We start from the raw sequence: 26,007 nt of genomic DNA on the forward strand, positions 1-26,007 counted from the left end.
ATGTTGTTGGGCTCAACAGCGTCCGGTAAGAGAGGGCTCGGCGAGTGTTAACACACGAGAGTGTGTGTGTGTGTGTGTGTGTGTGCAGTGAAGGGGGATGGCTGCCTTGTTTGTAGCTTGTCAGCAATTGCCTGAGACAAGCTTCCCCTGCATGTGTGAAAGCTGCTTGGCTTGAATGCCTGGACCGTACCAAGTGGCGTCAAAAGTGAAGGGGGGGACGGAGGCGAGAAAAAACGATCAGACTGGAGACAATAGGCCCCTGAAGTGTTCCCCCCAAGTTGCTTTGATGTTGTCCTAGTGTCTAGATGCTGAAGGGGACCGGGGACTGCAGGGAAGAGCAGCCCTTTGTGTGGATGTGTGTGCACTTTTTGGGCCAGCACGGACAAAAGGGAGGGGTACAAAAGCCTGGAGAGAAATAAGAGAAGAAACAAATGATGAAAACCCAAATGATCCTGAACGTGTTTTTGAATGGCTGCTGTGTGTGAGAGGGCACACAGAAAGGGAGAAGAGCGAGAGAAATAGGAGGAGACGCTCATACACGGGGGCTGATAGAGTGACAGAGAAAGAGAGGGGGTGAGTATACTGTATCTTCTTCTTCAGCACCGGATCACTCTTTTTTTTTTATTCACCTTTCTTACTTTATCTCTCTTTTGTTCGAGGGGGGTGGGTGTGCGGAAAACGAGTAGACCCGGAGTTGGTGCCGAAGTTGCGTGCTGCTATTATGGTTGGAGCGTGGGTTAAAAAACAATTACGCTCCGTTATTCTTAGTCCTTGAAAAGATATATGGATATGTGGAAAGAGCAGGGGGTGAAGGGGGGAGTGGATGGTCTGGAATGTGTCATTGGATAGTCTGGATGAGTTGCCCTCAATGCCAGTGTAAACCTCCTCTGCTCTCCTCTCATTATTGTCTGGTTATTCAAGCAGTCCATGTGTGTGTGTGATGGCTGCAAAGCAATAAGAGCTTTTCTCTTTCTGGATGTGTCAGGATTGTCACTCTCGGCAGCGAGTGAATTGTGCAATGATTGGAGCCGTGTGTGTGTGTTTGGGGGCGGTTCTATTCTGCCTGGGGGGTTTCTCAGTCTGTGCCCTCCATGGTGGTAGCAGACTGCTTTTACACTACCAGCTGTTCAGAAAACCTGCAGTGATTTTCTCTTTCTTTCTGCCCGTCTCTCACGCTAAAGGTTATCCAATTGTCACCGGCGTAATTTGCACATGCAATTTCTGTTGCTTTTTGATGTGTATATACTAGTTGTTGGAAAAGTCAAAACAATTGTGTATTTATTTATTATTATCAGTGAGTTATGGGCACTACAGTGTCTTTTATTCCATAGGTTGCAGGATGTATGTTGCCTTTACTTGCTTGTCAGAAGATTCTATTTATTCCTGTTCAAGAGTTCAAGAGAAACGTGGCGGAAATGATGACGGTCATACTGTAAAAATGTACAATGTGCAGCAAATGGTTACGGTATGTATATATAATGTATATGACCAAAATAGCAAGGTAGTTTACTCTCTGTAACTCAGGTTTCCTAGTTATAACTCAAATTTGAGAGGACCTTCTAGTTTCTTATTTACAATAATTTAGGCATCATGTGAAACACTATTTTTTATAAAGTTCCAAAGATTGTGGAAATTATTGAGTAATAAAGGCAATAGGTAAGTAATTGATGACTAATATATCATAAAGAAGATAGTTTGGTAACACTTTACATTAAGGTTTCATCTCTTAAAGGAGTAGTTCACTTTAAAAAAACAACAACAAAAAAAACAAACATTTGCTGGTAATTTACTCACCCCCCATGTCATCCAAGATATCCATGTCTTTCTTTCTTCAGTCGAAAAGAAATTAAGGTTTTTGATGAAAACATTCCAGGATTTTTCTCCATATAATGGACTTTAATGGGAACCAAAAGGTTCGAACAGGAGAGTCACGAACGCGCATCACCGAACAGAGCAAGACGACCATTTGAGCTCATAAAACTTAAACTTTGTTATTTTTTTCAAATGAGCGATCGTTTCGCTTGATAAGACACTTATTAATCATCTGGAATCGTTTAAAGCCCTTTGAACAGTTTGCACTGAAACTGTCTTTTGGACCTTGAACTGTTTGGTTCCCATTGAAGTCCATTATATGGAGGAAAATCCTGGAATGTTTTCATCAAAAACCTTAATTTCTTTTTTCGACTGAAGAAAGAAAGACATGGACATCTTGGATGACATGGGGATGAGTAAATTATCAGCAAAAGTTTTTTTTTTTTTAAAAGTGAACTACTCCTTTAATGTTAGTTAATGTATTATAATAACATTACCGAACAATGAGCAATAGCATATTTCTAATAATAGTAATACAAATTATCTAGGTAGATAAAAACTCAGATCCATTAAATAATCCATTAAACCACATTTAATTTAAATAATGTATTCGTAAATATAGAATTCAGCCTTAACTATACTAAATAAATGATTTAGAAATATTTTCCATTGTCATTGTTAACAAATGGAACCTTATTGTGAAGTGGAACGAATGTTTTGACTTTGAATTCTGTTCAAACCCACTGTAAAATTGCGATAAACATACAGTTGTGACTACACTTTGAATAGATTTAATCTATTTAATCAACACCATTTATTCAAAATACATGTTGCTACTTTATAAAAGCATTACAAAACGTTTAAACTACAACTTAAAGCTTTAAACTAAACCCTTACTATAATGGCTTCAGTGGACCCGGTAATGTATGCATTAACAGCAACAGTTTTATAAATGACATAATAGTTTGTATTAAAATATTTACAGTACCACAGTTTAATAGATTTTTATGAGGTTTGAGATGGAACAGAGGAACATGAACATAGTGTTTTATTTGATGTGAATATAATGGTTATATGTCCCCTGGGTTTAATAGCAATTACACGCAAACTGAAAATCAAGTGGAATAAAAATTACAGTGGTTTGCGAAAGCTCATTAATCATGCTTTAAAAGCATCACACATGCCAATAGAGAACGCAAATGTATCCAGCAGTTTTGACATGGCAGCTTCATTGTTTCATTATTTATTTATTTGTTTGTTTTGCGGTTAATGTCAGTCTGCTTGACAGCGAGAGGTCGTGACAGAGGGCATGAGAAAAGTAAAGAGCACAGGGTCAAATGAGTCCTTCAAACCTCGCTTTATGATGATTTGAAATGGAGGTGACCGAGATTTTGCCAAGTAGGACGTCTTTCGAAACAATATTTCTGTCAAACAAACCATTATCTTAATCATTACGTGCCTAAAAACATAGGCCACCAAATTCAAAAAGTCTGACGTGGAATATTTCAACTTCAGACAATTAAAGCAGATGAAAATGAGGCTGTGAGGGATTCACAGCCTGTTCAGAATGACATACACTGGTTAAATCTGGTCTAGATAGTCTCCCGGCCTGGCTCAGCAGGTGTTCATCTGGTTTAGCTGGTCAGCCATCTGGTGTCTCAGCCAAACTAAGTTTAACAAGCACCTGTACACTCTAAAACCAGCTTGACTTGGTTGGGAGACCAGCTTAGACCAGTAAACCAGCATTTGTATCCTTCACAACCTATTTTAGTTTGCGCTATAAAACAAAGGCCACCAAATACCATTTTCCTTTCAAACTCTAGCCCCTTTCATCCCGGGTCATTGCCGGGAAATTCCCAGAACGCCTTCTGTGTGAATGCAAACACAACCCGGGATTGATACCGGCATCGATGCCGGGTTGGGGACCTAGTAACGTCATCGGGATCAGTCCCGGAACCACAAAGCCAGGACCAATGCCATAAGGGGCGTGTCATAGTGATGACGCTAGTGCCATCACGCGACTCTGTAGCTCTTAGAAGAAAGTTTGTGTTCGTCACCAACAAAGAAAGGACGAACATATGTCTGCAAACTGGAACGAAGCAGAGACCAGGAGCTCCTCGCTATCCGCGCTGAAGCTGAGATCGTTCACCAGCTTTAAGGAACGGTATGCGCATGTACATGTTTTCGACGCGTACGTTACACGTCTCATCCTGACGTCATGTGTCTTTCCGGGATCTTTACGGGTTGTGTGTGAATGCATTCACAGATCACTGGCAGTGTGAATGAACCGAAATCAAACAATCTTTGGACAAATGCTGGGTCACATTATCCGTGCATTTTCCAGAATCTCTGTGTGAAAAGGGCTTCTGTTCTTACCTCTGGCCATAAAGGGGGTGAAAACAAAGGCTGTGAGGGATGACATACGCTGGTTTAGCTAGTTTCCTGACCTGGCTCAGCTGGTGTTCAACTGGTTTAGCTGGTCAGCCATTTGGTGTCCAGGCCAAACCAAGTTTAACGAGCACCTCCTTGAAAACACTGGGAAGCTTAGACCAGAAAAACAACTTAGTTTTCAGTTTCAGCTGTAGTTCTATCCTTTTTTGTTCGCGTCATATTAAATCTGTCTACGCTAGAATCCGACATAGCGAGATCCATCCACAGGCATTTCCAATAAATACCAAGAGTGTGCCAATGAGGGAGGTAGATTGCAGGGTTTGGATTGAGAAATGGAAGGAATAAGGAGGCCTTGGAGATCTGCTACCGAAGGAGGAGAAGAAGAAATGGAGGGAGGGGTTGGGATTTGATCAGTAGGATGGAGAGATGCGCCTCCAGAGAGAGCACCAAAGGAAATAAATGGATTTATTCTTCACAGTTGTCAAATATCCAATGCATAAATTACGATTATGTTAAGGGGACGGCTAATAACTCACAGCAAACATAAAACACATTTAGTTAGATGACAGTTTAGTTAATTCTGGGATGCGCGTCTGCACAGTCATAATTGTTTCATTATTCCATTGGAGACAAGGCGCATCTCGGTCAGCAGGGATTTTCGAGTCGTAAAAAAAGAAAAAGCTCTTTTGAAAAGCATCCGCGTCCTTGCCTTCCCATGTATCCTCTGCTCTAATATCTTTCTGAATAGGTGGAAATGTGCGCGCTAGCCTTGTGTGCCTAGCCGCCGAGATGATTGCAAATTCATTTAGAGGTGCCTATCACACAAAGATATGGGGATGGAGGGAGAGATGGAGGGGGTGGGGTGCAGAGAGATGATGCCTTGTTTTTTTTTTTTTTAAAGCACATTTGTATTCATGTCATGGAGGAGGAGAGCGCAGAGAACGAGAGAGGAGGCGGCTACCTTAGCGTGACAGACGTTAGGAGGAGGCTAGCCAGATTAGTATGACAGGCGCTAGCAGACTGCCAAGCGCCCGGCTCAGGTCGAGTGCTGATGTCACAACCCACCGTCCGCGGATGTAAAGCGAAGCAAATCAGCTCGGAACCCTGTGTCAGAACTCTGACGTAAATAATTCAAGCGCAGCGGGGCGCTGTCACTGGCTAGCTGCGGCATTTGCACTTTGTTTATTTTTTGGACTGAACTTGGCGATGATCGCCGGTTATATAATAAAGTATTCTGTTTGCGTAATAAATCTGAAGTAAAATGCTCAACTACTATTGAGTAGCGTCAATGGGCCACTTTACCACAACTAGAAGTCGCAGAAATGCATTGTGGGAGCATATGTTTTATCATGGACATTGTGGGTGTTCAGAGCGTTCAGGTATTTGTGTATTATCTCAATATGAAAGATGACAATGGAGATGTCATTTATTGTGGTTTGGAGGCTCTGGTCACAGCATCCTCATACCTCTAACGAGTATCTCTCTCTCTCTCTCTCTCTCTCTCTCAGCTCCCCCCACAGCCTCCTGTAAATCACAGCTTTCGCTACGCTCCACTAGTGACACAGGACATGCTCGTACACTCCAACGACCGATTACATCAGGCTCCTCACACACGCACATACACAGTCGAACCAAACTACTGATTCAAGGAAGAGAAAGCATCACGTCTCACTCTTTTCCTCCCTCTATCTTCCTTGACGTCGTTCTCACTCATTTCGCCCTATCTCATTCTTGGTTTCTGTGGCCGTCTGCCTCTACTTTCCTTTCCTGTCTGTCTCGCTCTCTTTCTCCCGACTTTTTTGGTTTCATTCCCCCTCCTTGTCTGTCTCACTTTCCTTTCCTCGCTGTCTGTCTCGATTTCTTTCTCTCTTTTCCTACCATCTCCCTCTCATTTCCCCTCTCACCCTCACTATTTTCCTCTCTATCTCTCTCTCATTTTCTCCCTGTCTGTCGCATTCTTGTTTTCCTTCTCTTTTTCCTCAGTCGGTCTCAATTTTTCTATACCGTCTCTCATTTTCCTTACCTGTCTGTCTCACTTTCTTTCGCCCTCTCTATTTTCCTTTTCTGTTTGTCTCACGCTTGTTTTCCCCCGTTTGTCTTATTCTTGTTTCCCTTCCCTCTTTCCTCTCTGTCTATCTTCCTGTCTTTTCCCATCCCACTGTCTTTCCCCTGTCAATATCCATCCCTCTTTACCTCCCGTCTTTCTCTCTTCCTCCCATTCTTTTCCCCTCTCTCTCGTTTTCTCTCCCTGTCTATCTCCCACTCCTTCTCCCTTACTCTTTCCTTCTCTGTCAGTCTCCCTTTTTATCTCCTTGTCTTTCTCCCTCTCTCTTTTCCATCCCTGTCTCTCTGGCTCTGCCGCCCACACTGGGCTCATCATTGATGCGTTTAGCAGCACCGCTGAGCAAGAGACGCAGGCCATCGATTGGCTGCGTAATCGACATGGATTTTTGCCCAAAGTGGTGAAAAATATGCCATGGCTATAGCCAAGCAATTTCTCCAGGCTTCTCCAGCCAGGAAGGAAAAAGACCCCAGCAGCTTTATAATTGATATGGAGATCAATTTTCCTGCTTTGGACTGTACAGTCTTGCACCGACCAGACCAGTCAACCGTGCGGCTTGTGGCTTCTGTCATGATGGAGGGCAGATGAAATGATGGGAAGAGAGAGGGAGGAAAGAGGGGCAAAACATCCTTGAGACAATGTGGCCGATCACTATATATCCTGCTGTGTTCGTACTCCACAGGTTTGGATGAAGAGGGACCAGATTTTACGTAAAATGCCAACCGACATGTGATCGGCTAATGCTGGCAACACTCTTCGTCTGTCCCTGGTGTTCATACCTCTTTTTTCCCCTTCTCTTCCTCCTTAATAACTTCACCATCTGTCTCTGAGACTGCAGAATCATTCAGTACCAGTTTCAGGAGAAACAAACCTTGTCCTGACTGTCTGCGTCTTGCCCATTAAGACCAGAGGCCCTCCGCTACAAGCCAGACATGCTGCATTGGCTGCCATCTTGGCTCAAGTCATGGCCACTCCACCTGGAGCCATTTTGGCTCCAGTTTCTGTAGTAAGACCAGAACATCTAAACATAAGCACTCAAATCCAAAGGTCCAGGGTATTGCTACTCTGTGCTTTGCACCGATTGGCAGAGGGCTCCCTCATGGGCCAGTGACATCAGGCGATTGGAGGTGGAAAGCCGTCTTGGCTCCCGTCTCAGTGGTTAAACCTATGACCGTTTTGGACACAACCAATGGTCATTCAGATTTCGCTGTTGAACAGCAGAAAATGCACAGTGATCGTTTACCCTTTAGATCCCTAAAGTTTTTTTATTTGTATGTGTTTGGGTAAGAGCAGACTCATTTCTAAAATGAAAGACAGACTGAGGTTTTCTAGAAGGAAGAGAAATAAACGAGTTTAGGGATAGTGAGGGAGAGTAAATGCGAGAAAAAGAGAGATCACTTAACTTCTAAGCTGATCGCCTGCCTGGTCCGCCGGGGAAAGCGTTGTTGCCATGGTGTCGCTGGTTACACATATCTGCGGACAGTGTGTAATCATCAGTGATATGCCAACACCTCTACCTTCCATACCCCCTTTATCTGTTCCTCCCCCTCACTCTATTCTTCTCCGAATGTATTGTATATTCCTCGCTACCATCCTTTCTAGATAGACAACATGAAATTAAAACTCTATTAGCCTCCTTAAAGTCCCCCCATGATGAAAATTGAGAATTAGCCATTAAAAAAAGTAATATTGTGAAATATGAATGAATAGAAAGTTCAAAATAACAGCATTTATTTTAAAACAGAGGAAAAATTTTTTACTTCTTACGAAATAAGCCATCTTGAATGTTGTATTGACCAACCTGCATCAATCATTTTCACTCTCCTCGTTTTCTCTTCTGTACATCTCTTATTGGCTCCGCCTCTTCCTCTCCCCTCTTTAGCAGGATCCTCAACATCAGAGAGGGGCTCGTCTTCTCAACAGACACTTGATTACAATCATCAGATTGCTTTAGAAGTCTCAAACACTCATGGGTACATAATACATAAGAGTAAACAGAGGGACAGAGACTTGGATGATAAAAGGCTCCTCTCAAACAGAGGGTTTCTGTTATTTTAATAGAACAATATCCTTCTATAATCGCCACAGATTCAAGCTCAGCTTGTGGTTTTGTGTTGGGGGCTTGTATTGACACACTCGAGTGCTTATGTCAAGGGTTTTTAGGGCTGTGTGTTTAGCTCAATGACTTTCAAACTTTAGTTTTGCTGCTAACATTGCTAAAATTAGCATTTAGCAGTTTGTAATCTCAGCCTCAGATATTTCTTGACCGTCTGTTTTTATATTACAATGAAAAGAGGCAAGAGATGTAATCTCCAATATCTAATCTGATTGGCTGGCTGGTTGTATGAAACTTTCAGAGGTAACAAATAAAAATAACACAGGTTTGTCATTTTTTACAAGGAACAGGGTTGCTATGTTTGTTAGCATTTAGCATCAAGTAAGCTAGATCAGGCTGAGTCAAGTGTGTGGATTGATCAGGACTCTTCTCAAATTCTCTTTCTGGCTCAGTGGGCGGTTCTTGGTCAGAAGAACATGTTGAAAACTGAAGCAGACTTTTGGCGGTAGGCTACGTACAACTATCAAGTCTGTGACTGGAAAGTTCTGGGTTTTTGTGGATTTTAGTGCCTCAACATTGTCTGAAACTATACCCCAAAAGGACAGTCTGAACAGTTTAAAATACCTCTCTGTAGACCAAAATGATCCAGTATTGCACCGTATTGGTGAATCATTGTACATTTACATGGCAGTTCTACTTCAAAATGAAAACATTTGCAGCTTCTTGTAGTTCACTTTAGTAGGATTCAGAGATTTATGGAGCTTCCCAGAACAGACGTTGTGAATGAAAAACCGCTAGCTAAGTGCAATTTCCGGAGAGTTCTTCAGTAAAGCAAAAACAATGATAGTCCCTGATAGTGTTTGGAGAGGTCATTATGTATCAGCAGAAACCCGTACATAGTTTAATAAAGTGGATGAAATTAACTCATAACTTGGCAACTAACTGCCATGCTGTCCAGCAGAACACACACTGAGTGGCTTGTGAACATTGGTTTCGTTTACGCCGTTTCGGTTCAACCTGTGTGTCGGTCTTCTATCTTAAAGCGGCATTTTTACTTGCCGTGCTCAGCCACCATGCTTCTCCGGTGGTGACAGAAATCCAATTTCAGCACGTCTCTAGGAAAGAATCCCTCCGGCTGACGAGAACGATCGGAAGAGCTGGAGCGGTGGTCTCCATTTCCCCCTCGTCATCATCTTCCTCCTCCTCCTTCCGTGTCCTTCTATTTCAGAGTTCACATTTTTCCAGAAAAGCATAGTTGCTGTACTTTTGTTAGGGTGCTTATGGGAGAAATACTTATGGGTTGAATAATTTGTCCCTTTACATATTATCCGATTTCAGTGCTGTATTCAATGTGAATGAGACCATTTTTAAGGTTAAGGTTCAGTCCAATTGTGAATTTCCATGACAATTCAGACAAAGCCAAATGATAATAGAATCAGATTAGGAATATAATCAGTGTTATTTTAGTATTTACAGGGGGCGGGGCTAATCCTAGCCACAAACTTGTACTATTACTTGTCACAGAGACAGTTGTTTAGGACAAAATCTAAAAAATTAGAAATGATCTTGTTAGGATACAGGGTTAAACTGACTGATCTGAATTCATAACACTTAATTTGAACGCCAATGAAGTAAGGATAGTCTTTTCAGCGATGTTGCCGCAGCACCATGTGTTTTGCAGAAGGTCCCGAATCAACACGCATATTCGCTCACACCCTCTGATTAGCCACAGCAGCAGGGAAACGACACCGCCAGCCATACGATTATTTATTTATCTATTTCCATAATTTTTGCTGCTCTGCTGGGGGAGTCTTCCACTTCCTCTGGTATTTCAGAAAGCATCACAGTTCCTCTCCTCTCTTCAGTGCACAAAGAAATGCCGCACATTCGATACGCTTTGGATCTTAGAAATTTGATTCTGAGAGAGCAAAATAGAGAGATGGGGGAGGGGTAGATAGGTGGAGTGAATGAAAGAGAGAGAGAGAAAAAAAGATAAAAATGTAAATTTGCGTCTTTAAGTCTGTTGATTTTCGTTATGTTTGTGTGTGTGCTTGTGGTGGGGGTTGAGGATGAGACTTTGCAGAAGAGATGCTGTCTGTCTGTCTCTCTCTCTCTCTCTGTGTGTGTCTTTCTCTCCCTTTGCGGTGCTCTGATGACAGAGGTGACTCATCAGGGGGCACACTGCTCACATCTACAGACAGAGAGAAAGAAGAAAGAATGGATGGGGGGGGGGGGAGAGAGAGAGAGAAATATGGGGATGATACAGAGAGAAGGCGAGAGAGTGATGAATTCAGAGCAGTCTTGCTTGACTGCTAGCGTTTATTGGCCCATGGAAGCTTCGGGAAAGATGCTAATGACACTTCTCCAGTGAATGAGAGACACCATGTGTGTGTGTCGGTCGTGATTGCAACCCAACCCCCTTGATTTAAACACTTTGCTCCTGTAAATACACTTATGATCAGGGAGCCAGGCTCAGGAGTAAATAGAACGCATTAAACAAATCGGAAAGCATTCATTTACTTTTTTTTTCATTTGATAGATGATTAAATCGAATTCAAGGTATACATTTTAGCGGTTCTTGCACTGCCTGGGAATTGAACCCATGACCTTGGTCTTTCTATAGCATCATGTTCTACCGTTTTAGCTGAAGAAACGCAACCATTTGTCAGACTATGGCTCTGTCCAAAAACTAGTGAGATGCATTTTAAGGAGTCATAGGCATGCTTCCAACACAAACGCTGTTTTAAAGGTAGGCATATTATAATAAACTCATTCATTTTTAGCCTCATAGGGATGCCCACCTGGAGGGCAAAACTAGGTTTCCTCCACTGCCCGGCAGTTATTTCTGCCAGGTTTGTAAGTATTAACGTACGCAGACCTTGATATTAAAACACCAAATTCATTATACTAATGATGCATATTATACACAGGCAAGCAGAACAACATTCAATTTAGCGTAGGCGTTCAGTGCATTCATATTCTGAGCTCATCTGCTTGACTGTATTTAGTATGCATCATCAATAAGGTGTATATTGAATTTGATCTTTTAATATCAGTTAAATTAAAGGGATACTTCAGGATTTAGTATTAAGCTTTGTATTAGTAGAAAACCTGTAGTATTTTCCAATTACCATGCTTTCCACTCTCATATCCCCCTGAGACGAGAGATTTATGTATTTTTTGTCTGGAAAAAATCCTCAGATGACACAAAAATCGTCATTTTGCATCATCGGAGGATTTTTTGGCCAGAGGCTAAAGACTACAGTCAGTAGTAGGGCTGTCCTGCATGTTCTTAATAGAGGGTGGGATCTAGTGTCAGCCATCTTTTTTTGGAAGCTAAGCTAGCAGGCTCTTGATGATGTCTGGTATGTCCGGCTGTTGATGTCTGGGATTCAGCTTTTGCTTTCGGCAGTCGCCATTCATTGTTTAAATGTACAGCTTTTGTTTCAGTCTAACTGAATTCATTCCGATTGGTGAATCTGAATGTAGTGTTTACATGAATGCTAAACAAGTGATCAGTTGATGTGTTTTAACATTGCTGAGAAAATTCCCGCTCCTCCGAATGGCGACTGTAGAAAGCAAAAGCCGAATCCCGGACATTTTGGGGCAATCTCGAAACACTTTTTAGGGTAGACTCATCACGGAGACTCACTAGTAGCCTAGACTTGTAGTTTAACTACTGCGCTCTATTACCAGTAGGCGTGGCCTTTGAACATTGCATTGTTTGGTGTGTGGTGAGCGTTCTGGCGCAATATGGCTGCCGTCGCATCATCCAGGTGGATGCTGCACATTGGTGGTGGTTGAGGAGATCCCCCCCTTCTATGTGAAGCACTTTGAGTGTCCAGAAAAGCGCTATATAAATGTAACAAATTATTTATTATATAAGAAAATTCCCGCGCTTCCGTGAAAGATATGATACCGGTGCATCTCACAGGTGTCGCTCATCAGTAATCACGCCACCGGCTTCGCGCCGTTCTCCCGCAGCCCTCACTCGTCCCGCTCGTCACAGTAAACATAACGAATGGCGACTGTAGAACGCAAAAGCTGAATCCTGGACATTTTGGGCAATCTCGAAACACATTTTCGGGCAGACTCATTACGAGACCCACTAGTAGCCTAGACTTGTTGTTTAACTACTGCACGGTTACCGGTAGGCGTGGCCTCCAAGGGCAGCGAAGCAAGTGCATTCTGGGAGTTGTTGTCTTTCATCCACATAAGCCAAAAATACATTTTCAGACTTTTCTTGGTCTAGAAAGCTCCAAATTCAAAAATAATTTCACATTTCTTCTACATAAATGACCCATTTAAAATACACATTCATCTTTCCTGAGGTGAAGTATCCCATTCATAATATTATCTTTATAGTTTCATGGCTTGAAACAGATGGCAGAGTTTCTATGGATCAATGGACAGTCCTATGGATGTTTTGCCCCCCTCATCTATGTTCCAGTCACACGACTGAGAACTATGAATTAAAAAGAGCGTAGTAAAAAATTACATCCAAGAGGGTGGACAAAGTAAAAAAAAAAAGAAGCAATAATTCTTTTTATAATGTCATGTAAATGCTTTAGGCGAACTGAAATTTTTTTATTGACTATTTGTGTGAATGTTTATGCGTAAATAATTTTACAAATATTAATTCTGTGGTCATACTAGCAAAATTCTGTGGGCAAAAAAAGGTCTATCGTCCATTTTTATCAATAATAAAAAGCTCATACAGAAATCACTCTCAAAACAAGCAATTTTCTGTTGGTCAAAGTGGGGAATACACGCGACCAACTTAAAATTGTGCAGTGAAACTTAGTTTTCATCCTACTCCCAACCTTATGGATCCCTATAGAAATACCTGCATCTAAGAGCTTGTAAAGGAATAGTTCAGCCAAAAAAGAAATTCTTGTCATGACTCATCGTCATATTATTACCAACCCGTATGACTTTATATACTTCCATGGAACACAAAAATATTCGTGTTGTTCTTTCTTCCAAATTATAAAAATGCCATGTTGACCAGCCAACACAAAAATAGTTCATATGACTCGAACAGACCTCATTATTATATCTATTATTTCATTATTAACATTTTTCAGAAGTTCAAATGAGATTTGTGAGATACGGTAATGACTAAAGAGTGTGTGGCCACTGGCCAGTGACATCATGCTGCTTTTCTTCTATATTTCACTTTTTATACTCCATGGATGAAAGACTAGAGGTTAACTTTTCCTTAACCCCAGTTCTCCGTGATGGTATTTCATCATAACGCATGCCATTCTTAGTTCTGATTCGCCCTGATTTATTCGACTTCTAGTGAGCTCATTCACAATATGTATCTAGAGCAAAACCCAATCCACATCCAGCCATTGTCTTGTTGAATATTCAGGCAGACAGTCAAGGAGAATAGATTTCTTCTCAATATAGCATTTGCAGACAAATACCTTTAGGACTTGTCTCCCATGGCAACAGTGGTATTATCTCCTGTGTGTGTGTGTCTATTTGTGTGAAAAACGTCTTGGCTTGGCATTATACTCCGGCCAGGTCTTTAGAACTGCCACTCACCGGGTTCTTATTTTTCAGGCCAGCTATACCTGCAACACCAGTCAATGAGAAAACTTATGTGGGTATGTGCACTCTTAGAAGAAAAGGTTCTATATAGAACCTTAAAAGGTTCTATCAGCGCTACGTATTTGGAACCCTAAAAGGTTCTATACACTCTTAAAAAAAGGGTTCCTCTGGGTTCTATATAGAACCCTGGGATTCCGTACTTGGCCAATAGAACCTTTTACCAAAAAAATGGTTCTATATAGAACCATTTTGGAGTTCCATATATGAAGCGGGGGATGGAACTATTTCTGGTTCTAAATAGAACCATTTCTTCTAAGAGTGTGGGTGGGTGATTCTTGATGATGCCAAGCTGAACACTGTATGTCCTGTGCATCAGATGGAAAGCATGCGAGAGGTGTACATTAAGCGCCGTTTGGAAACGTCTGTATTTTGTCCACAGTTTGTATAGTGCGAATAGTCGCTGGCAGATTCACTATGAAGCGGTGTTACAGTAGTATGTGTGAGTGTGTGTGCCGTGATGCATGGCTGCAATGCTTATGCTCAGTCTAGCACATCACACCAGCATCTGTGCAGCTGTACTGGTGACTGCTCCTCTGAGAGAGCACAGACAACACGTACACAACTCGGTTCTGATTTCTACAGCTTAACTACCACTTATTGGGCAGCAAATAAACTCAGTGTTAGGATGTACCCGGGGGCGTTTTCTCCGAGGAGACAAACGACAGTACAACAATAGAACAAAGCGAAAATTACGAACAATGTCATATTTCAAAAGTAGAAGCACCAAACTGAGACTCTTGCAGATAAAGTTTCAGAGGGAGCGCCTTTTACCTCCCTTGAGCTTTGTTGCAGTCTCATTAAAGGCAGTTTCCCCAAAAATTACAATTCTTTCATCATTTATTCAACATCCTGTTGTTCCAAACCTGTGTGACTTCTGTTGAACACAAAAGAAGATATTTTGAAAAATGTCTTAAAGGGATACTCCACTTTTTTTTTTGGAAATAGGCTCATTTTACAACTCCCCCAGAGTTAAACAGTTGGGTTTTACCATTTTTGAATCCATTCAGCCGATTTTCTGATATTTAGAAGAATATCAATAACCAGTATATCAGACCAGTTTCTGGTCTCATTGACTTCCATAGAAGAAAAAAATATACTATGGAAGTCAATGAGAACAGAAACTGTCCGGTTACTGATATTCTTCTAAATATCAAAAAATCGGCTGAATAGATTCGAAAACAGTAAAACTTGACTGTTTAACTCTGGGCGAGTTGTAAAATGAGCCTATCTACAAAAAAAGTGGAGTATCCCTTTAAGGCCTTGATCAAAGAGATGACCTGGTGTGACATAATTTCGAACAAAATCAAGCCAAAAGACAGTTCGTTGGGAGTTCGTTTTGGGAGTTGCCGAAGCAAACTCTCCGTAAAAGTTTGCTCCGGCTGGTAAACAGCTTTAAACTACCATTGGTCGGTGGCGATTATGTAATAGGTGTGCTCTGAGGCTCTGCCTACTTTGACATGGACATTTTGTCTAGTTTTTTTTCTGTTCATTCCTTCGAGGTCAGATGCGAGGTAAAACATGAACACACTGGAGAGCTGCTTTATAGTAAAACCAGTATATCACTGCAGAGGTATTTCGTAGTGAAGAATGAAAAGGATCTTTGCTGTGAGTAAATCCCATTCAGTGTTTTTTTTTTTTCATTTAATGAAACTCAATGGGGTTTAATGTTGTTTTTTAGACTCCATTGTATATGTATAGAGGGTTAGGTTAGGGTCATGTCTTAATCTGTCTGTCCATAGACTGATCTCATGAAATGGCGTATGTATGACACGCCAATTCGTATTTCCATTTTTGCCGTGCTATCATCACGCATAATCGATTTTCAGAGTGTTTATGAACGCTGTTGACTTAACGTTACATTACTATATAAATATATGACCTACCCCAACCCCGTCCCTAAACCTACCTGTTACTGGGGTTAATACCATTTTATTCTTCTTTTAGTCTTCCCCTACCATCCTAGAAAAAAAAATATCGCTCTGCAGATCGTTTCGCTCGTTTCGCCCTAAAGCATTTACATGACATTATAAAAAGATGAATTATTGCTTTAGTCCAACGAAATTAAACTTTTAATGTGCATATAAATGCACTTATCGAGACCCTAAAACATGATGTGAATGCAAGAAGTTTAATGGCGGAATACGTTTTAAAAGTCCTCCACACGCCATCGGGATGTGTATATGTTTAATTTAGAGGGACATGAATAATCATAATCGCACAGGAACAGTCTTCCCATCCTCTAAAGACAAACAGCTTCAGGGTTTCAGCGACAGAGAGAGAGACAGAGAAAGAGAGATAAAAGGTCATTGAATGGCATTTCAGCATAGGGCTCAGCCAGAGCACTAGCACCTTAAGGCTCTCTGTTTTATCTGATGGAGATTAGCAGTGTGTGTGGTGTCCTTTTTCTTCAATCAGCATTTGTTAAAATGCTTAGAAGATTTTGTGTATTTGTGTGTGTCTAAAGCCCCTTTCACACAGCGCGTTGATCCCAAGAATTTGGCGTAATATTGATAGAGTGCCTTATGTGTGAACGCAAACACGTCCCGGGATCGATACCGGGATGGGGACCTAGTAACATTGCAGGGATCAATCCCAGAATGCGCCCTGTGTGAATAAAAGCCAGGACCAATGCTGTAAGGGGTGTGTCGTAGTGATGACGCAAGTGCCATCGCTATAACGTAGTCATCACGCGAATGAAAGTTTGTGTTCGTCATCAACAAAGAAAGAAAGAAAAAACGTCTGCAAACTGGAATGAAGCAGAGATCTTTACACGTCACATCCTGACGTCATGTATCTTTACGGGATGTGTGTGTGAACGCATGCACAGATTCCGGAAAATCACTGGCAATGGGAATCAACCAAAATGAAAAGATCCTGTGACCAATACTGGGGCACGTTATTCGAGTATTTTCGGGAAACTCTGTGTGAAGGGGGCTTGAGAAAGACAGAATGAGAAAAAGAAAGAAGGGGAATATTTAGTGCTGTGTGTTGATTTTGTTTTGGCAGAGATGAGGAAAATGTTTTCAGCAATAGCTGTTGTGTATTTGTGTTTTTTTTATACCGGTAAGTGTAAATGTTTGGACATTTTTTTGGTCCTGAGACTTTCAAAGATATATGTACATGTTTTAATATTTAGACCACTTCTATTATTGATTGCCATCTCTATTTCAACAAACTTTTTTTTCAGTATATGTGGAAATCTTAAGGAATCTGGAGATGGTCCTCACTGCAGAACATGAAATCCAGAAGGAGGAGTTGAATCCAGATCCAACCCCTCCCACTTTACATATACCTAAACCTACCAATCTCCACCCTCTGATCCCTAACCCTACCCATCTCCACCTCCTGATCATTAACCCCACCCTTAATCCTACCCATCTCCGCCCCCTGATCCCTAACCCCATCCCTAACCATCTCCACCCTCTGATCCCTAATCCTACCCATCTCCGCCCCCTGATCCCTAACCCCACCCCTAATCCTACCCCTTGATCCTTAACCCCACCCCTAAACCCACCCAACTCCGCCCCCTGGATCTTGTGTACTGCAATGAGGTGCTACTGGCAATCTGTGATTAGATAAATATGGAGTACTGCATCTTCATTTGTAGCTAAAAGCAGATTCACCAAAATGTTTTGTAAATGAACACACAGAATATGTAAAACTGTGTGAATGACACAAAGTCTGGAAATCTGCAGTGCTTTCTGCCGAGTTCTGCGGGTGCAGGTTTTTGTGGACCTGCCACTGACCACATTTAGTTGATGAGACATAGGGTATAAATAAAGACCTCATGTCTAGTTTAGTTCAGCTTAATACCCTTCTACTTTTTCTCTCCATGTACACACACACACACACTTTCCCGTCATTAGTCTCACTGTCCTAACATGCATGTCTGCACGGATGCATGCGAATGCACTCACACACATTCTGTCATCACTCCTCCTAACACACACACACACACACACACATTCTCGTCTTTCCTCTACCCACACAACAACACACACTGTCCTGATGGTCCCCGAATACACACACACACACACACACACCTTGGTTTGGATAAATAAAGGAAGACAAAGCATTTTTGAGAGCAGCTCAGTGCAGAATGGCAGTGCAATCAATATTGCTTCCACAGTAGCTAAAAAGCCCTCAGTTGTCTCCTTCTGTATTGGAGAATCAGCAGCCGTCATCAAAGACGTTCATGTTCATTCCCTTTCTCTCTCTCTCTCGCTCTCCTCAGCATTCCTCTCTCTTGATTTCTTCTGCTCAGTCACTCTCTCAAAAAAACAGTAAAGTAAATAATTTTTCCTCAGAAGTCGTTTAAACTCTGCAGGCTGTTGTGGTGCTGTCTGTTTTCATATGCTAACAGAGAATAGTCAAAGTTGAGCTCTCCCACAGAGACGAGTCTCCGCTCAGAAATACACTTGAGTTGTTCTTCAATATTCCAGGCATTCAATATTATTCAATACTAGATTTGAAGTGACACATAATTTGATGAAAGAGCTCTGTCTCTTTAAGGCTAGTTCACGCAACGGCCATCTTGGCAAGCTATTTTCTGTGTAGGCATACAAGTACAGCTCTTATCTACAAGATTATGTTTATAAATAATATACATATACATTAATCACACCGTTGTTGTCAGATTAAAAAAAATCAACATGACATCATGACTTTTGCGTAAACATATACGCCACTTTCGAGTCAGGTGTTATCGCTACGCATTTTGAGCTATCCGCGTGTATCCGCGTGTATGCGTATATGTCTACGCCATTAACGTCCGCGTCATTCCGCGTGTCTGTACACGCAGTCAAATCTCCAGTTATAAATGCCATTAACCCCAGTGACGGTTAGGTTTAGGGACAGGGTTGAGGTAAGTCATATATTTATATAACGTTAAGTCAACGGCGTTCATAAACACGCTGAAAGGCGATTATGCGTCTTGATAGCACGACAAAAATGGAAATACGAATTGGCGTGTCATACACGCGCTACTTCACGAGATCAGTCTGAAAAAATGGTGAAAAACAGCTTTTCTGTGTTAGAGTTGTTCACGTTTGGTTAGCTTGGCATTCATGTAGCTTCTTTAGATCACACTATAAAGCTGTATGTTTCAGTTCGTTTGCATTAATAAAAAGACTTTCTATAAAAAAAAAAGAATGGGTTCTTTTAATTTTTCCTTTGGTCACAATATTGGGTTTAATGGTTTCTCAGCGCCTATCAGTATAAACACACGCCCCTTAAAGGGATAGTTCACTCGCAAGTCATTATCAAGCATGTTTGAGCTTCAGTTTAACATATTTCATCAACATTTATATAAAAACCTAAATTAAACCTGTTTATAATATAAAGTGACCATGTTACTTGGATTAAACAGCTCGATTCGTATGGATTTTTTGGTCACACTTTTTTTAAGGTGTCAGTATTACAGTGTAAAATACTTAGTAATAATAATGAACTACATGTAAATACCATAAGGTTAGGATGCGGGTTTGATTTATGGTTAATTGCATGTAATTATGCATCATTTTTAGTTATTAATACAGTACATGTACAATGCTGTAAAATAAAGTGTCCGGTTTTTTTGAAAATGTTTGAAGTTTTGCTGTACTTTCAATGGAGAAACCAAAATCTTTCAGGTTTCATTGAAACATCTTCATTTGTGTTGATGAATGAATGTCCTCTGTGTTTGGAAAGACATGAGGGTGAGTAAATGATGACAGAAGTGACCTTTTTGGGTGAACCAACCCTATAAATCATAACTATTGACTATCATCTAAGAAAAGATATCTGAGCTACTCACGACCTCATTGAACACACAGATGTCCGAACGCTGACCTGTGTGTGTGGGTTAGGATTTTTCTTCCTTGCATACGGTAATCGGTAGAATCACACTCAGCAGTTAATCATGCAAACATCATTAATAGAGACGGCTTTTCCTGTGAGGTATTGATCTGTGCCGTCCGGATAATGAAAAACAGCAAGCGTGTGCTGATCATGCTAATCTGTGCAGTAGACCCCCACCCCTAGATTAAAGGCCAGTCAATCTGCTGGAGTCAGTGCTGAGAGGTCACCAGTAACTAAAGTTCACCAAAAAAATGATGTCATCGTTTACCAACCCTTACGTCATTCAAAATCTATGATTTTTTTTTCCATTGAAGCAGTGACTTTTAAGCTAAGAAAACTAGAAAAGCATAATAAAAGTAGTGCATTCGAAGGCTTCTGAAGTCATACGATGGCTTTATGTGAGGGACATGCCGAAACATCTTCCTCTTTGACGTCGCTCTCATAAGTCATGCTGCATTCACTTGACATGCAAGAACCAATGGCATAAGACAAATTGCATCAAATTGAGCAAGTCATAGTTTTGAAACGAGAGCTTAAACTTTTCCTTTTGTGTTCCAGAGAAGATAGAAAGTAATGATAATTTTGGAATGACATGAGTAAATGATTTTTTTTTTCATTTTCGGGCTGAACAATCGCTTTTAAGACATTATACTCTTAAAAATACATTTCGCAGAAATGCGTTAGAAGAATAATTTTTGGTTTTGACCATAAAAAGTGTTAAGTATACTTAACTTAACTTAAGTCCGTGTGTCCACCAAAGCGTTTTTCCACGTGCCTGGCGTATCTTTTCAATTGTTTTTAATGGGAGCGCCGCGTTTTTTAAACGCCATGAGCGTAACGAGGTGCTGAGCATTTTTTTCACGCTGAAGCGCCGAGCACCCAGCATTTTTCACTGGTTGCCAAAAGTTGAAAAATGTTCAACTTTGGATAAAACGCAGTCACTTTTTACCCAGCCGTCCAATCACAGTGGAGGAGGGGCGGGACTAAACCACACTGACCAACTGTCACAACATTCTTTCTGTACAACGACATCAACCAACAGAGCTAACCGAACAAAATGGATGAAAAATAAATTTTTAGAAACAAATTATCTGCGAAATCAGTTACAAGTAAACTGTGCTGCGGATATTCTGTATCATAGCAACGAAACGTCTCAACGGAAAAAACGCTGCACTGCCAAAACGCCCAAAGCATGCCGTCTTCAGCAGAGCGTCTGGCGTTTTCAGCTTGTTAAAAACGCTTTGGTGGACACACGGCCTAACTTAACTACATGACCATGACTTTTGCGTAAACATACACGCCACTTTCGAGTCAAGTGACGTGTTATCTCTACGCATTTTGAGCTATCCGCGTGTATCTGCGTGTACGTCTACGCCATTAACGTCCGAGTGTTTCCGCGTGTATGTAAACGCTGTCAAATGTCCGCGCGAAACAAAGCAAAATGTAGATCTACATCTGGGGAGCGATCTTTTTTTTTTTCCTAGGATGGTAAGAGAACAGTCATAAATGCCATTAACCCCAGTGACGGTTAGGTTTAGGGACGGGGTTGAGGTAAGTCATATATTTATATATTCAGTAATAACGTTAAGTCAACGGCGTTCATAAACACGCTGAAAAGCGATTATGCGTCTTGATAGAACGCCAAAAATGGACATACGAATTGGCGTGTCATATATACGCTACTTCATGAGATCAGTCTGAACTTAACTACAAAAAGTGCCTTAAATTGCCTTAGTGTGAAGTGTGAAGAACATTTTAATAATCTAAATAACTGTTTTCCACTAAAGAACCTTTTGTGGAATGGAAAGGTTGGATGTTAAAGGTTCTTAATGGAACCATAGATGCCAATAAATAACCTTTATTTTTAAGAGTGTATAGGCATCTGAATCTGTGCCTTGTAATGTTTATGGAACATGTAAAAAGGTAACAGTTGAGAGGAGGAGAATGATTCACTCTAGTATATTGTACATGGTTAAGAGGAAAACAGTGATTTATTGAGGTATGATCCATTTAGTGATTCTGTCTGTAAAATGAATCCGCATTTGATGATAGTGAAAGTCGTCTGTACGCGTGGCTGCTTCCACGGTTTTCACGCATAAAAACTCCACATTTTCATTTTTCAAATGATTCAAAATTACAACACCCAGCCAGTTCAAAGGTGTCATATTTGCATTGCATGAAACGCCCGTCCCCAACCGCTGTCCCTGAGGACTCAAACGGCTGCGTCCAAACCAGACAGAGACTGCTTCGTGTCCACCGGCCAATCGGATGCCCCGGTGGAAAGCGTCACCATGACAACGATGGCTGCCCATCCCAGATGGGCTCCATGTTGCAGACACAAAAAGAAGGAGAGGAAGAAAAAACAAGAAGAGAAAGGGAGAGGGGGACAAGCTACTGACTTTTGTTTGTTTAATCAAACAAATTGCATGAAAACACTGAAACATGGAAAGTGAATGAAAGGAAAGTTGTCCTCTTTAACGCGTCTGTATTTAGAATTAATAGTAACACTTAACAATAAGATCTCATTTGTTAATGTATTAACCAACATTATCTATATTATCTATATTTTACAGTATTTACGTTTACATTATTTATTCATCTTTGTAAATGTTGTCACCATCCCACAGGTGGGACGATTGCCATTATATTTTTAAAACAATAATTTCTTCGAAAAGACCTTAATTAATATTGACAAACTATATTATTTGAAAGCTTACGATCTCTAGTTTCCATATTTGGTGACTGATTTTCAAAATAAATTACAGAGGAGCCGTAACTGATCAATTTGCAACAAGAATATTTTCATACTCCTAAGGTGTGTTCAGACTTCAGACCTTTATTTTGAAATAGCGATGAACATAAAAAATAATGCAAAAAAGGTAGAAACCTCAGTTTGTTTTCATGCCAAGAGTTCAAAAGATTGCATCCATTCAATTATTTTAGAAAAAAAGGTTTGAAAATGTATTAAATATAAAGAAAAATTAATAAATTTACTATTTGTGATGTGGCAGGAAGCTTTAACGCTCATGCGTGTTCTTTGGATGTGTTTCTTAGAGGTTGAATTCATATCAAAATCTGCCAAACTTCCCATACTACTTATGAAAAGGATCTCTACTTCATAAATTGTATGGAAATTGTGGAAATAATGGTCCAGATCACTCAAATCACTTATGGAAATGGGCAGTAATGGAGTCTGGTTGTACCCTAGCGTTCAGTACTGCGCCCAAACAAAATCTTACGGTCAGCTCATTTTTTGAGATATCAACATAAAAAAAAATCTTAAACGCAACTTGTTCAGATGTTAGGCTTTGATTTTTCTGCAGTTTTAGAGTACCCCAGATTTTGAAAATATATATTTTATATAAAATATGAATAATATTTTTTTTTACATTGTACATTTCCATAAAATCAAACTTGTAACTTTTTTTGTTTCACTTTCTTAATTTATTTCACTTCTACAATAATCTGTCAAATGTCTTCTTTAAAACGAGACCAATCTTGCATCTATATTCCAAAGCATTCTTGAATTACAACCATTTCAGTTCGAAATGTGCATTTCCACGTCTATTCAAAAATAAAAATACAGTTGTTCATTGAATGTTAGTTCACAGTGCATTAACTAATGTTAACAAATACAACTTTTGATTGTAATAATGACTTAGTAAATGTTGAAATTAACATTAACTAAGTTTAGTAAATGCTGTAGAAGTGTTGTTAATACTTATTGTAACCTTATTGTAAAGTGTTCCCGAATGAATTAGTTTGTTTGCATTGATTGGCAATTTAAGATCACAATTTTCCAAATTAAAAACCTTTAGATTATATTTATAATGAGAAAATCCAGTAGCATTACATCTTGCTAGCACATCAAATACATTTATTCTCTTGAAAGAACCTTTTCTCACAGAAACAGTTACACTCCCGTTCAAAAGTTAAGTACGTTTTAGTGTTTTTGAAAGAAACCTCTATTAAGGCTGCATTTATTTGACGAAAAATACAGTTAAAACAGTTATATGGTGAAATATTATTACAATTCAAGATAAGTATTATCTATTTTAATATAATTTAAAATTGTATTTATTCCATTTCTTATCATTATCAATGATGAAAACAGTTCTGTTGCTTAATTTTTTGTGGAATTTTCATGACCAAATGGAACGATTTTTTTTATTTATTGACCAATCAGCACGCAGGACCAAGAACAGACTCTGACTGTAGAAACTGCAGGATGACAACGAGGCCTATAAAAACGTATCCATTCCTGTGGCTTTTCATGTAAATCAGACCCGGAGAAATGAACAGATTATTCATCAAATCCAGTGGCTGACTCTTATTAGAAATGAATCTAGTTAACGGTTAGGATCTAATGGTGTGTGCACAATATGGCATATGTTGGTGCTGTTGTGCAGGTAGGAAACCTGGCTGATGTAACACGGCTGAAACGCAGACAGACGGAATAAAGCACAGCACAGAATCGGCTTCATTTACCTCAAACCACCTCGTGCTCTCTTTCTTTCCCCCTCTCTCTCTCTCTGTCCGTCTTAATCTCAGAGGCGTGGTGTGCTGTCTATTACAGAGGCTCAGTGCCTGGTTAGTATTCTGAGTACAAAATCAACATTCAGATTGAAGTGTGTGAGAGAGAGAAAGAAAGTAGGAATGATGGTGAGAGAGGGACCCCATACTCTAAAAGCGAATGACACCACTAGATGCCGATTTGCAGCGACAAAACGTCTGGAAGTCATTGGGTTGCAGTGAAGGCTGGCGATTTGAGGTGACACGAGCAACAGCTTTCGTTAGGGTTCAGCTTTATGCTAACGCGCAATGAATATTCAACTTCGATTTATTTGTATATATCGCTCTTCACAATATATGTTGTTCTAAAGCACATTTGCAATAAAAAGTGCCGTATAAACCCCTAGTAAGCTAGCCTAAGGCAAGGAAAAACTAAGATGTTTGAGTACATGAGGAAGTCCATTTCCTCGAGCTGCCACATATTTAAACAAGGCTTACATGCATGCATACATTGATGTTAATTTCAACAGATGTAATCCAGCCAAATAGTATTAATTATATAGACTCATTTGTTGTTTAATTAATATGATTCTAATGACTAATAATGAGTGTGCAGACAGTGCAGCTCGTGTGATCCGCTTCATGAGCTTCACGCAGGACCTTTCAGTGCAACAGAATGCAACATTTTTTTAAACTCTGACAAAATCTGCTTTGAAACGATTTAACGGTATAAATAAAGGTAAAGCCTTGTTCACACTACATGATTTTAAAATGTCGGGTTGAATGTGCGGTTCACATTTCATGACTTTCTCTCTGTGAAATCAGGAGTGTTCAAGTTGTTGAGCTGTTCACACCACACGACACAACGTGATTGATCTGCAACAGGAGGTAACGGACTACACGAGTTGACAACAACTCTGTCAGACAACGATTCTATCTTGTCTACAAACCACGTTTTGTCACGAAAAATCACGCGATAAAACGAACCGGAAATGACGCGAAACAGCACGTGCGGTCGTATGCCAATACTCAGCGGAAAATAGAAGAACACAACACGTGAATATGGACGTCAGACAGAAACTAGTGCTGCAAACTGTTTGCGCGATGATTTGCTCTGAGAAAAAAATGCAAAAAAAGAAAAAATAAGATTTACTCGGTGACATGCCTTGCTCTGATTGGCTGTAGCTCATGACATCACTGAGGTTGAGTCGTGCGACAGCTCTGGATATCTAGCATGCTAGATATTTTTCTGGGCTCAGTGACGCATCTGCAAGAGTCTTTTTTGCGTTGTTGGCTCTTTCATACGAACAGATTGATGAGCGTTCACCGCCCACTAATCCCCCGCAATTTGCACGCGATAACACCCTGACCAGTCGGCGAGCTCAACCATTTGCAAATCGGGCTTAAAAATCCTGAAGTGTGAACTTGGCTTAACTTGAATTGAACTATACTCACCTTATAACACATTGAATAACACAATTGAATCAGTAATTATGGTAGAATGACCTCTTATAGTAATTGATTATAAGTATATACATTTTTATTTATTAGTTACACTTTATTTTAATCCTTAAATGCATGAATGTCTCGCCAATCATTATTACATATTCTCGTCTTTAGCGACCCAGAACTACCTCTAACACAGATTAGAGCCCGACCGATAAAGGATTTTGAAGGCCGATACCGATACAAATATTTGTTGGTTTTAAGAACCGAT

At 40.3% G+C, this 26,007-nt stretch overlaps 1 protein-coding gene across 1 annotated transcript in view; it reads left to right on the forward strand.

Moving 5' to 3' along the window:
• The first annotated feature begins 222 nt into the window (after positions 1 to 222).
• Positions 223 to 26,007, forward strand: part of bcl9 (BCL9 transcription coactivator) — a 114,730-nt gene continuing 88,945 nt past the window's right edge. Inside the window, exon 1 of the mRNA XM_039688238.2 lies at positions 223 to 573. The gene's annotated coding sequence lies outside the window, so the exon portion shown is untranslated. The remainder of the gene's footprint in view (positions 574 to 26,007) is intronic.

Source organism: Pimephales promelas, chromosome 6 (genome assembly GCF_988280905.1).
Source record: "Pimephales promelas chromosome 6, fPimPro1.hap1.1, whole genome shotgun sequence".
Lineage (NCBI taxonomy): Eukaryota > Metazoa > Chordata > Actinopteri > Cypriniformes > Leuciscidae > Pimephales > Pimephales promelas.